Genomic DNA, 13,044 nt, shown 5'->3' on the forward strand with positions numbered 1-13,044 from the left:
AATGAACACCTATCATGAAGGCACTCTTTGTTCTGATATTGTTTCTTTTAGATGAAAACATGCCTGTTATAAACAATGGTACATAAATCAAAAACTGCCAGATTATAACTTTATAAGGAGAAACATAAGTATCAAATTTATCAGAGTGATTATTTCAAAATTGTATTCGTTAATTTTCTGTCCTTGCTGAGACAAAATACCAACGCCCAAAATGAAGGAAGGAAAGGTTTCTTTAGCTCATGGTTTGTGGAGGTTTCAGTCTGTAACCAGCTGGCTTCAAGGCAGGGGGGTATGGCTGTGGGCAACCATTCATGTGGGCAGAAGACAGCAAAAGCAACAAGAGGAAAAAGGTTGGGGGAAGCAAGCCTCTTTTCCTTCCCTATATTGTGTGCTGGCTATCGGCCCGCGCCTCCATGCCCTCCTCCTCCAGGAGCTCAGGGTGTTTACAGCCTGAGGACCCTGATCACCTGCTTACTCACTTAGGTAAACTTCTCAACTTCCCAGTTCTCAAGCTGACACAATGTACCAAGCATTACAAACTTGTTAGTTTCTTTATTTCTCTGTAACTAAGAAAACAAATATGTAAACTTATTGACAAATATGAGTTTATTAATAGAACTAAGTATCTAATGACAACATACTTTCATAACTGTTCCACTATCAACACAGTAGCGAGAGCTTTGTCTATGGAATAAAATGCTCTAAGTCCATTGGATGAAAAATAAGTTTACTCTGAACTTTGCTAGGATGAGACCTGAACATTTTTCCCGCAATAATTTTTTCTAACACGGTTCCAGCAATTTAACTATGCATCCTTTGGCGTGTCCTTTTTTTCTGTCTCATTTTTCATAAGTATATTGATATCATAGCATTTATATGAGGATTAAATGAAAGATACTTCAAAGAATTTAGGATATTGCCTAGAATATAGTAAGTGCCTAATGATGAGATTTATTTCATGTTTGGTCTTAAATATGCTTTCCCTAGTTATTTAAGTATTTTCAGTCAAGCTAGAATCAGGTCTTGCAGCTTCAGAATGAAGCTACTAGCACAATACTTGAACTAGAATAGGCATTTGTTATTTGTGAAATCAAATCCATATACTCACATTTTGATTGTTTAAAATGGTTTTCATATATAACTTGCATCTGATTGATTATGCATTGATGCAGTTGAAATATAACAGGAATGTTTTCCTTAGAAATATCTCTCAATTTATTATACATGCAGGTCAGATTTATTTCACTTATGAATATGGTCTCTAGTTGCATCCATTTACCTATAAAAGCCTCGCTTATCTTTTTTATAGTTGAGTAATATTCCATAATATAAAAATACCACATCTTTTTTTTTTTATCCACTCCTCAGTTGATGGGCATTTGAGTTATTTCCATGATTTAGCTATGATAAATTGTACTATTATATAAACTGATGTGATTTGTACTACCATATAAATTGAAAAAAAGAAAAAATTAATACTATTCACACAGACATGCATAAAAATTCCTTCATAAATTTTGTTTTGCTCCAGTGTAATTCATCTGTTATGGAGTCCAAATTATGGTAAGATCAGAAGTTCTGTTATGGAGCAAAGAAATTATTTAAATTCACTATTTATAGCTTGATGCAAGAGGCTTCTTGACCAGGTTTTTTCCCCTGTTATCAAGTACCTCTCAGGGATTCTGAGACTACACTCTTAATTCCCATCTTCTGAGTCTTCCACCAAACTTTCATAATTTGCAGTGTGTGGAGTAATTTTGAAACAGAAAATCTGCAAGACCCACTTTTACAGCTTCCTTATTTCAGTTATTTGAATGGAATTAATAAAACTTATGAAAGGTGAATAGAAAAGTAAGGTATATATTTGGAGTTACTGGGATATAGCTCAGCAGCACAATGCCTGCCTGGCAAGTGCAGGGTCCTGAGTTCAATTTCTGCTCCTAAAATAAATAAATGAATAAGTAAATGAAGTTACTAGCACAATACTTGAACTAGAATAGGCATTTGTTATTTGTGAAATCAAATCCATATACTCACTTCTTTCATTGAAGTAGACAAATTTTTTTCAGATTAAAGAAACTTATTTAACTTGTTAGTTTATATAAATTTATTCAAACTAATTCAAATCAACAGGTGAAATGTAAGAGAATTTTGCATAAGATAGATTAATATATACAAACATCTATTATTCACCTATAGAAAATACAAATATAATTTAAAGTAATCTATAAGTATAAAAAAGCAATTTTCAAACCTTAACTCATTGTGGAATGATGGGTCTGATATACTAATATATGCTTGATATTCTAAACTATAGCTGTAGACACTATAATTATAACTCTTTCATGAAATGCATGAGCATATATATTTATAACCTTTATCTCCATACATATCTAATACTTTGTTATCATTAAGTAATTCAGTAAAAATAAAAAGCTATAAATATCAATCTTTTTACTATAGCATTATCTAGAATTGGAAAAACAATAAGAGCAGCAAAATGACCAAAATTAGAATGATACAATAAATCATGCTATCATAAACTAACATACAGGAATATCATTTAGTTATTAAAAATGGAGCATTAATACTATATGCCCTAGCACTGAGGAAATAAAGTGTAATGTAAAATATATGTAATTAACCAAATTTATAAATGAAATATAATTTATAGATTTATAAATTTTCTATTAGTCACATTTTAAAAATGAAAAGAATAACATAAAATTAATTTTAGTAATGTATTTACCAACTGTTATGGTTTGTGTCTGGATGTCCCCCTAAAGCCTCATGCAGTCATGGGGTGGGCTTCTAGAGTTTATGACTGATTTATGGTCCAATGGTGGGATTATGGGTGTGAGTGCTACACCCGCCCTGGGGCAGGAAGTCTGCTTACAATGTAAAGGAGGGAAAGAGGTTTGCTCTCCCCACCTGTAGCCCCCTCTTTTGCTCTTGTTGCCTTTATTGTTTTTTGCTGCCATGAACGGTTGCCTTCTGCCATGTGTCACTCTGACTTGGAGCCAGGCGAGCATGGACTGAAACCTCCACAGACTGTGAGCTAAATAAACCTTTCCTTCCTTGATTTTGGTATTTTGCCCCAGCAACGAGAAAAAAGTAACCAAGACTCCAACATATCAAGAATATTGCTATTTTATCTTTCAATGAAACCCTTGAAGATATCAGTGAGAGACTGATTATTTGATATGCATTAAGACTTTGGGATATTGCTTATGTTTTATATTTAAAGCAAAGTTCAGTTTGGAAAAACAGCTTTTTTGATCTCAAAAATCTAAGTGTGACAAGCTCCAACCAATTTGAAGAAGGCAGATTATGGAGAACATTCAAGAGAAATAGGAATTTTCTTCACATAAACATTATTATTTTAGTTTTAAAAAGTAGGGCAGGGAATATAGTCAGAGACACAGCACCTTGCTTGGTACATGCAAGGTCCTGAGTTCGATTCCCAGTACAAAAAAAACCAACAACAATAAAAAACATAGTTATGAAAAGAAATGCTCATTTGTCACAGTAAGCAAAACTATTAAAACGGATAGGAGAATGTGATTGTGGCTCTCATGCAAGTTTAAATAGTTTCATGCTTTGTATTTTTTAATAAAAAATCTCACACCTTCTAATGAGTAAGTACCTAATTTGTAAAATTAGTGACTCTCAATATGACTTCATAAAAACGATACTGAGCTTCAATTTGTATTATGTTCACATTTGACCTGGTTGCTATGGAATTAATAAGTCTTCCCAATTTGAGCTATTTGGTATGCAAAGTAGCCTGAACATTTTCAGAGAGGGTAACAAACAAATGACCTCTCTGGATTAAGTTGGTCTGGCAGCCCTACCATTTTTCAGAACTCCAATAATCTATATTTGCTTGAAACAATAAATTAATAAGGAAGCAAAACTATTTAGAGCACTATGAAAAAAAATTTCCAGCAGTGGGCCTTCTACATAGTAGACTCCAAATGTGTAATTGTTATATGTAATTAATTTGAAGCTTCTATCAATTAAGTTGGAGATAGATTTGTTGAAATCACTTTCTTGGTAGGATTTACTTTTTCTTCATTGATTTCACTATGGTACATCATGAGGAAATAAAGCTAGGAATATGAATGTAAAACTTTTGACAGCTGAGGAGGGAACCACAGAGTCCTTTCATTTATTCATTGTCTAAATAAGTCCTTCTACATGAGAAAAACATAAAATTTTGTGGTTTTTATGATTTGTAGTATTGATATTTATTAATCATCTTTTAAAATAGTCATTTAAAAAGCAATATACTTATTCTGCTTTACTTACATGTCTAAATAATTTTAATGTTTTTCAAACAAGGTTTCAAAGTGCTTGTTGTCATTGTTTTTTGAATTATTTCTACTATCAAAAACATCAGATAATGCTATACTTAATAGTCTTCAAAATATATTATCTTTATTTATAAACGTTAAAATATATAAGTAGAGTTTTTAAAATATAAGTACAAAAATTAAAGTTGTGTTTAGTTTCAATGGTGTACAGTTTTAGGTACTTTTTATATCCAAGCTATCAAATGTTTAATAATGAATAATTATGTATTTCATTAAGAACATAAAAGTAGAATGGTTGAAATGTGGAATTGTATTTGAAAACATAGACAAAAAATTTTAGAGGGTTTTTATATTTCTTCACAACTCTCTTTGAAAATTATCTGTTTAATTCTAGCAACAGATTTTCAAGTGGTCCATGTGTTCAGAAAAAGTTTCACTAAATATTGGTAAAATTTTATTTCTATGCTGTCATCCTCCTGCAGTGATTCTGATCCTTTCTTATCTGTCTCAACTTTATTACCATTTTTCTCCATTCCCTAACATGAATGTTAGTCCTGATCTGTCCCCTTCATTGGATGAAGAAATGCCTAGCAGATTCTTAAAGTACACCTCTGGGTAGGTCACACGTGCATGGACTTGGGTACTGTCTTAGTCCCTAGACAATTCTTCTCTGGAACTGCTTTCCTGTTCTGTTTCTGGGTAAACAGAGTAGCTTTGTTGCTCTATGTGGTTCTGCCCTGATATTTCTACCTTGGAGCCAAATGACCTGGGAATGAATATCCGGAGCTGTGAGTTAAATTAAAACTCTTCTGCTTTAAATTGTGCTTGTGGGGTACTGTATTCCAGCACCAGAAAAACTAATACACATTGCTTTTTACCACCAATACATCAGGTCATTGCTCAAAGAATGGTCCAAACTGCTATTAGCTAATCTAAGTCAAATTTATATCGGCAATAAGAGGCTGCTGAAATCTGTCAGTACTCCCTGGCTCCAGCAATCCAGCTTTCCTTTGTAAGTCTGCAGGACTGTGGGTGTACACCGTCACCATCAGGAGCACCATGGAGTCGGAGTGGGATCAGACACAGTTCATAACACAGGAGCTACGGCCAACTCACCCACCGGTTACTGCCTAGTGAAAACATGCTGGCATCATACACTAATAACCATAACACATACTGTTATGTATCTACTAATTTCTTAATGGTTCATTAAATATTTATGATTTTTGTAAATTATGACAAAATCTTATTCTCAAGAGCCACTCTAATTTAGTAGATGGCTAAATGGAATCACTTCATTATGCTTATTTCTCAGTTGTTGTGGAAAAATTGTAACAACAAGGATACAATATTTACCTCTGGAAATGAAGAATAAAGTGTTTTAAAAATATTCAAGCTATATAAAAACCATCTGTGGAGGACAATATAAATTGCTGATTAGTTTAGCATAATATATGGATATAGATGGATACTTGGGGATAGATGGCTGGGTGACTGACAGATACTTCTATTCAGGTCAATTTTCTTATCGTGAAACTACTGGATTTCTATTCAGTTGTCTTAAGTGCCAAAACGGATCATCAAATTGGAATTTATGAAATATTGCATGCTTGGTAATAGCAGCAGCATTTTAAAGGAAATTTCTGCATTCTGTGTGGCATTGAAGTGTCTCTTCTAACAGAGCTCTGAATGTAAAAGTTTCACCTAGTGCATAACTTAGATGACTTTGTAGTTTCCTTGTCTGACTCATCATTAATTATGCTCCAGTTGTCCTCTCAGAATATCAACAACATTATGCTACAATATATGTGAAGTTAAATGATAATTTTTTTGAAGAAAGTAAGAAGTGAGTAGAAAATTTTACCAGTTTAACTGCTTCTAAATAATTTGGCTCCAGCGTTTTACCAACATGAGAGTATCTCTTGATTAAGAATATGATTCTAGCATCTGTGTTTGCTCTGACCTATTATCTTTGTTCTTTCATTTCCTCAGAACTGTGATCTATAAATTCTTGGGGGATCATAAATCTCTTTAATATGCCCATTGCTCAAGTCATTCAGTAATTTAAAACTTCTAGCTTATTACTTTGAAAATTTCAAAACATACGTTGGTTCCAGGGCTTGACCTGCGTCATTCCTTTCTTCCTAACAAATCTATTCTTCTGGTCAACCTATGCAATCCCATAATACTCTAATATCATTGAAAGCCTTTTCTCAGCTTGAAAAGTATAGGCACAAATATCTACGTGATCTCTCCATTGAGGTTTGAAAACAGAATTACGGTCTGGTCTTCCTGTGGTCCTCCCACCCTCCGCCTCAGTTCTGCTCAATAAAGAAAACCCCGTTGCCTCCGTTGTTTACTCTACACTAGGAATTATCCTTGTCTTTGTTGCACCCCCAGACCTTATCCACCAGCACATCGTGTGTTTTTAAAGCATGTCTCATTTGCTTCTCTACCACCCCAATCCAAGAGATTTTCAACTCATCAATAGTTCTTCCATGCTTTGCACCTTCTATTCTTGCCCTCTAATTAGCCATTCCCCACACAGCAGCCAGCATGACCATTTAATACTCACGGCATCCTTCTGCTCGGATACCTGCAGTAGCTTCTCCCTGCGCTTTTGGTAAAATCCAAGCTCACACGGGCGTTACACAATGCTATCACCGCCTCACTCCGGATTCCTTACCCACCACTCTTCCCTCAGACTTTTTGCTCTGATCACACTACCAAGTCTAAATTCCTCGGAAACAAAAGTCTTCTTTCCACCTTCAAGCTCTGCGTCTACTACAACCTTTTCTCCGCCCTCTGACCTTCACCTGTCGGGCGCCCTCTTTTCGTGTAAGTTTCAGACCAAACGTCATCTTCAGGGCTGGGGATGTAGCTCAGCGGCACACGTGCCCGCCTCGTAAGCACAAGGTCTTGAGTTTGATTCCTGGCACCAAAAAGGAAAGAAAAAAAGTCATCTTCTCAGAAAGAACTATCCGAGGAATGCCTTCAGTTTTCTCTATTTCATCTGCTGCTTTCTATACTTTTCGCCTGCGTAGTGTTAATCGCTGGAATTTATATTATTTCTATATCGTTCCCCTAAAACATATACTCCATTTCTAAGAATGATTTCTTTCTGCCCTGTCATCACCTATCCTCATCCACTAAAAGAATAACTAGAAGCTCGTGTGAAAGGGAGAAACAGCCACATTAACACGCACACACGGAGAGGGCCAGGGAAGGGAGAAGTGGGAAAAGAAAGGGCGAACATAAAAAGTACTGAAATGGCCACCATCTATTCTACAGAGTACCTCGGCAAATATTCGGTAGAATATCTTATAGTAGAAATACCTATTTAATGATGTTTATCAAATAAATGCAAAAAATAGCTTGCCCTGGAAAATATTTTCCCAGAGGGCTGGGGATTCAGCTCAGCGGCACAGCGTCTGTCTGGCAAGCGCAAGGTTATGAGTTCGATTCCCGGTACTGGAAAACAAACAAACAAAAATTTCCCTTTTCAACAACTACTGATGAAGGGAAACACTGGTCTCAATCCATGTAATATCCTACTTAGAAATCAGTAAAGTAAAAAGAGATATGCAGGGAACATAATATTCTTCCAAATTATTAAAACTAAAATCTCAGTAAGAGAATATATATTTATTTTTGAGAATGTTGAAGGAAATTAGATAAATTAGATAACAGTGTTAAGGCAAAAATATGCTACAGAGAAAACACTGCAGATACCTCACTAAGTACACTAAAATTCATAAATCAATAATAATAGCAAACAGTTTTAAAGAGAAGATGAAGACTTTCTAGTAGCTTCAGATTTAGAAGAATGAAATTGGAAAAATATGAACAGAGAACAATGCATTCAGAAAAATAATAATTACATACATTTTTGTGAGAAATTCTATAAAGACAAGAGTAACATAAATATGAATATCTTGACTATGGTTAATGATATAATTCATGAAAAATGATGCTAAGCTAGAAATTCAAAATCAAGGAGGAGATTAATAGGGTTATACAGTAAGAAATAATTCCATGATGTTTATATTTAGCCACAAAATGGAGCAATAGTTCCTAAAAGCTGTTTCTTAAAATCTAATTTTCATCCGGGGATATAACTTGGTGGCATAAGTGCCTGCCTGGCAAGCGCAAGGTCCTGAATTCAATTCCCGGTTTAAAAAAAAAAAAAAAAAAATCTAATTTTCAGCGATATGAATGCAGTGCTTTGGGCTTTTACCATAGATTTATAATTTAATGTAAAACTAATATGAAAGGCAGACATGTATGCTTCTAAAAGTTTGTCATAGATGAAGAACTGATTATAACTCTCAAACACAAAGGGTGTGTTTATAGTCGAGGTCTTTATATACCTACTCACAGAATCACTGTTATATTTTTAAATTCTAATTGCTGGAGCCCTTGCAAATGCCAGACCAGCTTAGGAAGCCAAGGAGTACGCTGGGGAGGATGTGGCCGCCGCAGAGACAGTCCTTGGCCAAACCAGCGACGTTCGCAAAGGATGCCAAAACTGCGGCAGATACGTAAATGCCGCGGAAGGGCACAATTACTACTCTCTTCTCCACGGAGAACCTGACCGTTTATGTCAGCGAATGAAAAAGGAATGAAATGGAGCCCACGAAGCTCGTGAAATGGAAGCTCACGGGGGAAGTGGGGCAGCTCTCTGTTCTATGTCAGCGGAGGCTACATGGAGATCGTACCACTCACAAGACAGTGCTTCTCCAGCAAATGTTTTTTCAAAAAACAACTTTCAGTTACTTGGTAAAAGAGATAGAAGAATACAAATTGAGGGTATATTTTTAGCTACACGTTTTTACAATTCAAACGTGCTCCCATTCTAGAGCATTTGATAGACTCCACTTTCTGATGAAAACAGATCCCTCCTCTCAATATTACTAAAGAACTTCCAATTTTAACTTTTCATCCCACTACTAATATGATAATTACTGTTTTAAATAATTCTGCCTCTACCCTCACTGTCCTTGTGTTTCTCCTCTCTCAGTCTACGTGCTGGTCTTGCCGTCACTCTGCTGTTTATAAAAAATTTCACTTTCTTATTTTTTAAAATGTGAAATCAACCAGAATTTCCCCAGGTGCCTAGAATTTAACATGCACTCTTCAATTTACAACAGTTAGTAATGCACATAAGTGAGTTCTTTCTCCAGATGTATATTATCTGCTTAATGAACAGTGATCAATAGAGCACACTATAAAGTAAGAAATGCTAGTATTTTACAAATGATAGAACTTTGTTTCAATATTTTAAGGAAGAGTTTGGTAACAAAGAAGCTATTTCAACATTGTAAACATATTTTCCTGAAAAACATTCAATTTTAGAACACTAAATTTATTTTTGTAAGTCTAGTTCGAAACAAATAGCCTCATTAATCACACCTATACAAAGTAGGCAAAGCATTAAATTTCCCCGTGTCTGTGTCCTGCTTCCTTTAGGCAAAGACTGGCTGATTAAAACATTTCTCTTAACTTTAGTTCCTTGATCAATACTACCTATGAATTAGTGCTGTTGATTAAGAAAGCCAAAAATTATTATTATACTCATCGTCATCTTCATCATAACTAATTTCTGTCATTATGATTACCACCAATATTAACCCACACAGGGAGGATTCCAGGACTTCCTCACTCACAATAGAAACATACAGATAAATTTGATCCCACCATTTGTGAGGTGAGAAGACAGAAACCAGAATTAAAAGGCTGGGAATTATCAAATATAATTTTGAGTCCTTTAAATTTCTACTTGTACCTGACAGAATTTCTAAAGACCTATCTATAACAAGCAGAAAACAGAAAAAAAAAAGTATGGGTTTTGAAAATGACATGTTTGATTCAGTTAAAATCAATTATAGTATTGAGTTCCAAGCTATTTCATGACAAATAGAAATCACAGAAAAATATTTGCCCAGTCACAAATACACTTTGTATTAAAATTTTAAATTGTTAGTTATTGTAATACTGATATAAAATAAACTATAAATTAAGCATGCAAAATTGCTTTGATGTGCAGTATAATTTATGTAATTTTAATAGGTAATTACAATGTACACTAAAATTAAATTATTAAATAATTCAGAGATGTTCTAACTAAATATACAAATTCAAGTGTTTTTGGTAGTTTCAATGAACACCATTACTGAAGGCAAATTTCCATATCTGTGAAACCAAACAAAGAAAAAGCACAGACCTTTGGCAAATAAAGCTATGTGACTTCTTTAAAATTCTGTATCAGTTCAGTTTTTGAATTGTTTGTATTCTGTGAGTTTGCATTGATTTTGTGTGTCTTTGTATGAAGAAATACATAGCATGGTAACATAAATAAAAGATACACATATATTTATAAACATAAGAAAACATACTAAAACTTACCAGTAAGTTTCAATAGCATTTGTACAAGTCATCCATTCTTTCTACTAATGTTGAGGAAATAAACATTTTTTTCTTAGAATCTGTTTTCATCAGGTGTTTAAATGTCATCTCTTGGTGTCTTAAAATCTAGAAGACTTTAAAGTTATAATTAAAATCTAGTAAGGTAAGTGCCACCATACACACATGCACACACACCGTACTTGGTACAGGATAAAGAAAAGTGTCATTGCAACTTTGCTATAGGAACAAATAATCTTTAGAGAGGAAAAAAGAATCACTTCAGCTAGGTTTTTAGGTCTAATAACAGATTCCGAGCACTTAAAACAGAGTTACATACTCCAGGAGGAAGAAAAAAAAAATCCCGTGCACAGACAAAGGGAAGGCTGACATGGACTAAGGTTGGGTGAGTTACGGACTTGATATAGGGTTGAAGACAAAGGCAGAGACCAAACTTGGGGATAAGTCATTATTTCACTGAAGGAATTTGGTGCTTAGAGTGTGGCTAATAAAACATTTTTGAACAGAAAGTTTAATGCACTTGAAGGAGAAAAGCATTTTATTTTTGAAAATTCATATGACAACAGTAGGTCTAGTAAATTATATACAATAGGGGCAAAAATAGGGGTAAGAATAAAGAACTAGCAGTTACCACAAATTTTTGTAAGACATGTTGAGGCCATAAACTGAAATAAAGATAAAGCCAGTGAAATAAAGATAAAGAAGTTACTGTTTAAAACTTAGTAAGACAGGGGCTGGGGATTTAGCTCAGCGGCAAAAGCGCCTGCCTGGCAAGCGCAAGGTCGTGAGTTTGGCTCCCGGTACCGGAGAAAAACAAAACAAAACAAAAAAAAAACTTAGTAAGACACAGTAATCTACCGCATGTGAAATCAGGCTAGGAAAGTAGAGAGAAACAGCCAGGTGACTCTGACCTCTCCTTTGAATGAAGGGCCTGTAGAAGTTTTAAATTAAACTCCAGAGAGTTCTGAAGTAAGAAGATATTCTAAAATAGCCAAAAACTTATAAGGTTGGAATTTATTTTATTATGAATTTGTTGTAAAAATATGAAATTCATTTATTTAAAAAATTTAAAATATTTATACAAGTAAAACTATGTACTTGTCTATATCAAAGTAAAACAAAGCATTAAAAGTGACACAAGTAGCTGGGCATGGTGTTGCACGCCTGTAATCCCAGCACTCTGGAGGCTGAGGCAGGAGGATAGTTGCGAGTTCAAAACCAGCCTAGGCTACAAAGTGAGCTCAAGGCCAGCCTGAACTACATAGCGAGACTCTGTCTAAAAAAAAAAAAAAAAAAAAAAAAAAAAAAAATTACACAAGTAGAATGATTATTTTTAATTCACATTCATGTACTTTAGTCAGTCTCTTACCCATTCCTACCTTTAAAACCATGTTGCTGAACAATGCCTATTTTAATGTGTTCAGAATCATTTATGAAAACAAAATTTAAATGCTTGCAATTTCCTTCCAGGTTTCATGTTACAGTTAATCAATCTGAAATTGTTGACTGCTTCTATTGTTAAGTTTCCATAGTCCAAAATTATTTTTAATTGAAAAACTCTTCTGTATATTTCCTAAAATAGCTATAAGCTTAGAGATAATTCTGCAAAATGAATGGTGTGCTGGTTTGGGGCTTATTTTGCAGGGGGAACAATATAATACAGGACACATACTTTATATGATTATTTATAATACTCACCCAAAGAACAGTATACAAAAGAGTGCAGGGAATCTGTCCACACACTAAGACCAAGGAATCCAGCTGAGGGCCTGGATCCCACAACAATGTCCTACATGAGTTGAGCTGAATACCTAGAGCTCATAACAATGCCTTCCATGAATCCAACTGGAGGCCCAGAGCCCATGACAACGTCTCATGCGGACCTGTTTCACAGATCTGCTGGGAAGGCCCAAAGGTCAGTGGTGGAATCTAGAAAGTCTGTGCCAGCAGGAAGAAGGACCTGTGCTAGTAGGCTGAGGGATCTACACTGGAGCCAGGAAGTGGTGCTCAGAAGAACCAGAGCTCCCCCAAAAGGTATCACAGCCATCCTTGGCAACTGTGAGGTCCCGAGCTCCTCTGATGATCAGGATGGCCGAGTTCCCATCAGGGAAGCCAATGCAACAAGCTTTTCCAGGAGGCCGACGATGCACCATCTTCCCCTCTGGAACCAGGAAGCGGTGCTCAAAGTGAGGACCAGAGCTCTCCAAAGTGAATCAAAGCCATATCTCGGTGCCAGCGAGGTCCCAAGCTCCTCGGAGGATGAAAACAGCCAAGTTCATCAGGAAAGCCAGCTCCCCACGGCCTC

The sequence above is a fragment of the Chinchilla lanigera genome, unplaced genomic scaffold (assembly GCF_000276665.1).
Source record: "Chinchilla lanigera isolate Chin_1 unplaced genomic scaffold, ChiLan1.0 scaffold00047, whole genome shotgun sequence".
Lineage (NCBI taxonomy): Eukaryota > Metazoa > Chordata > Mammalia > Rodentia > Chinchillidae > Chinchilla > Chinchilla lanigera.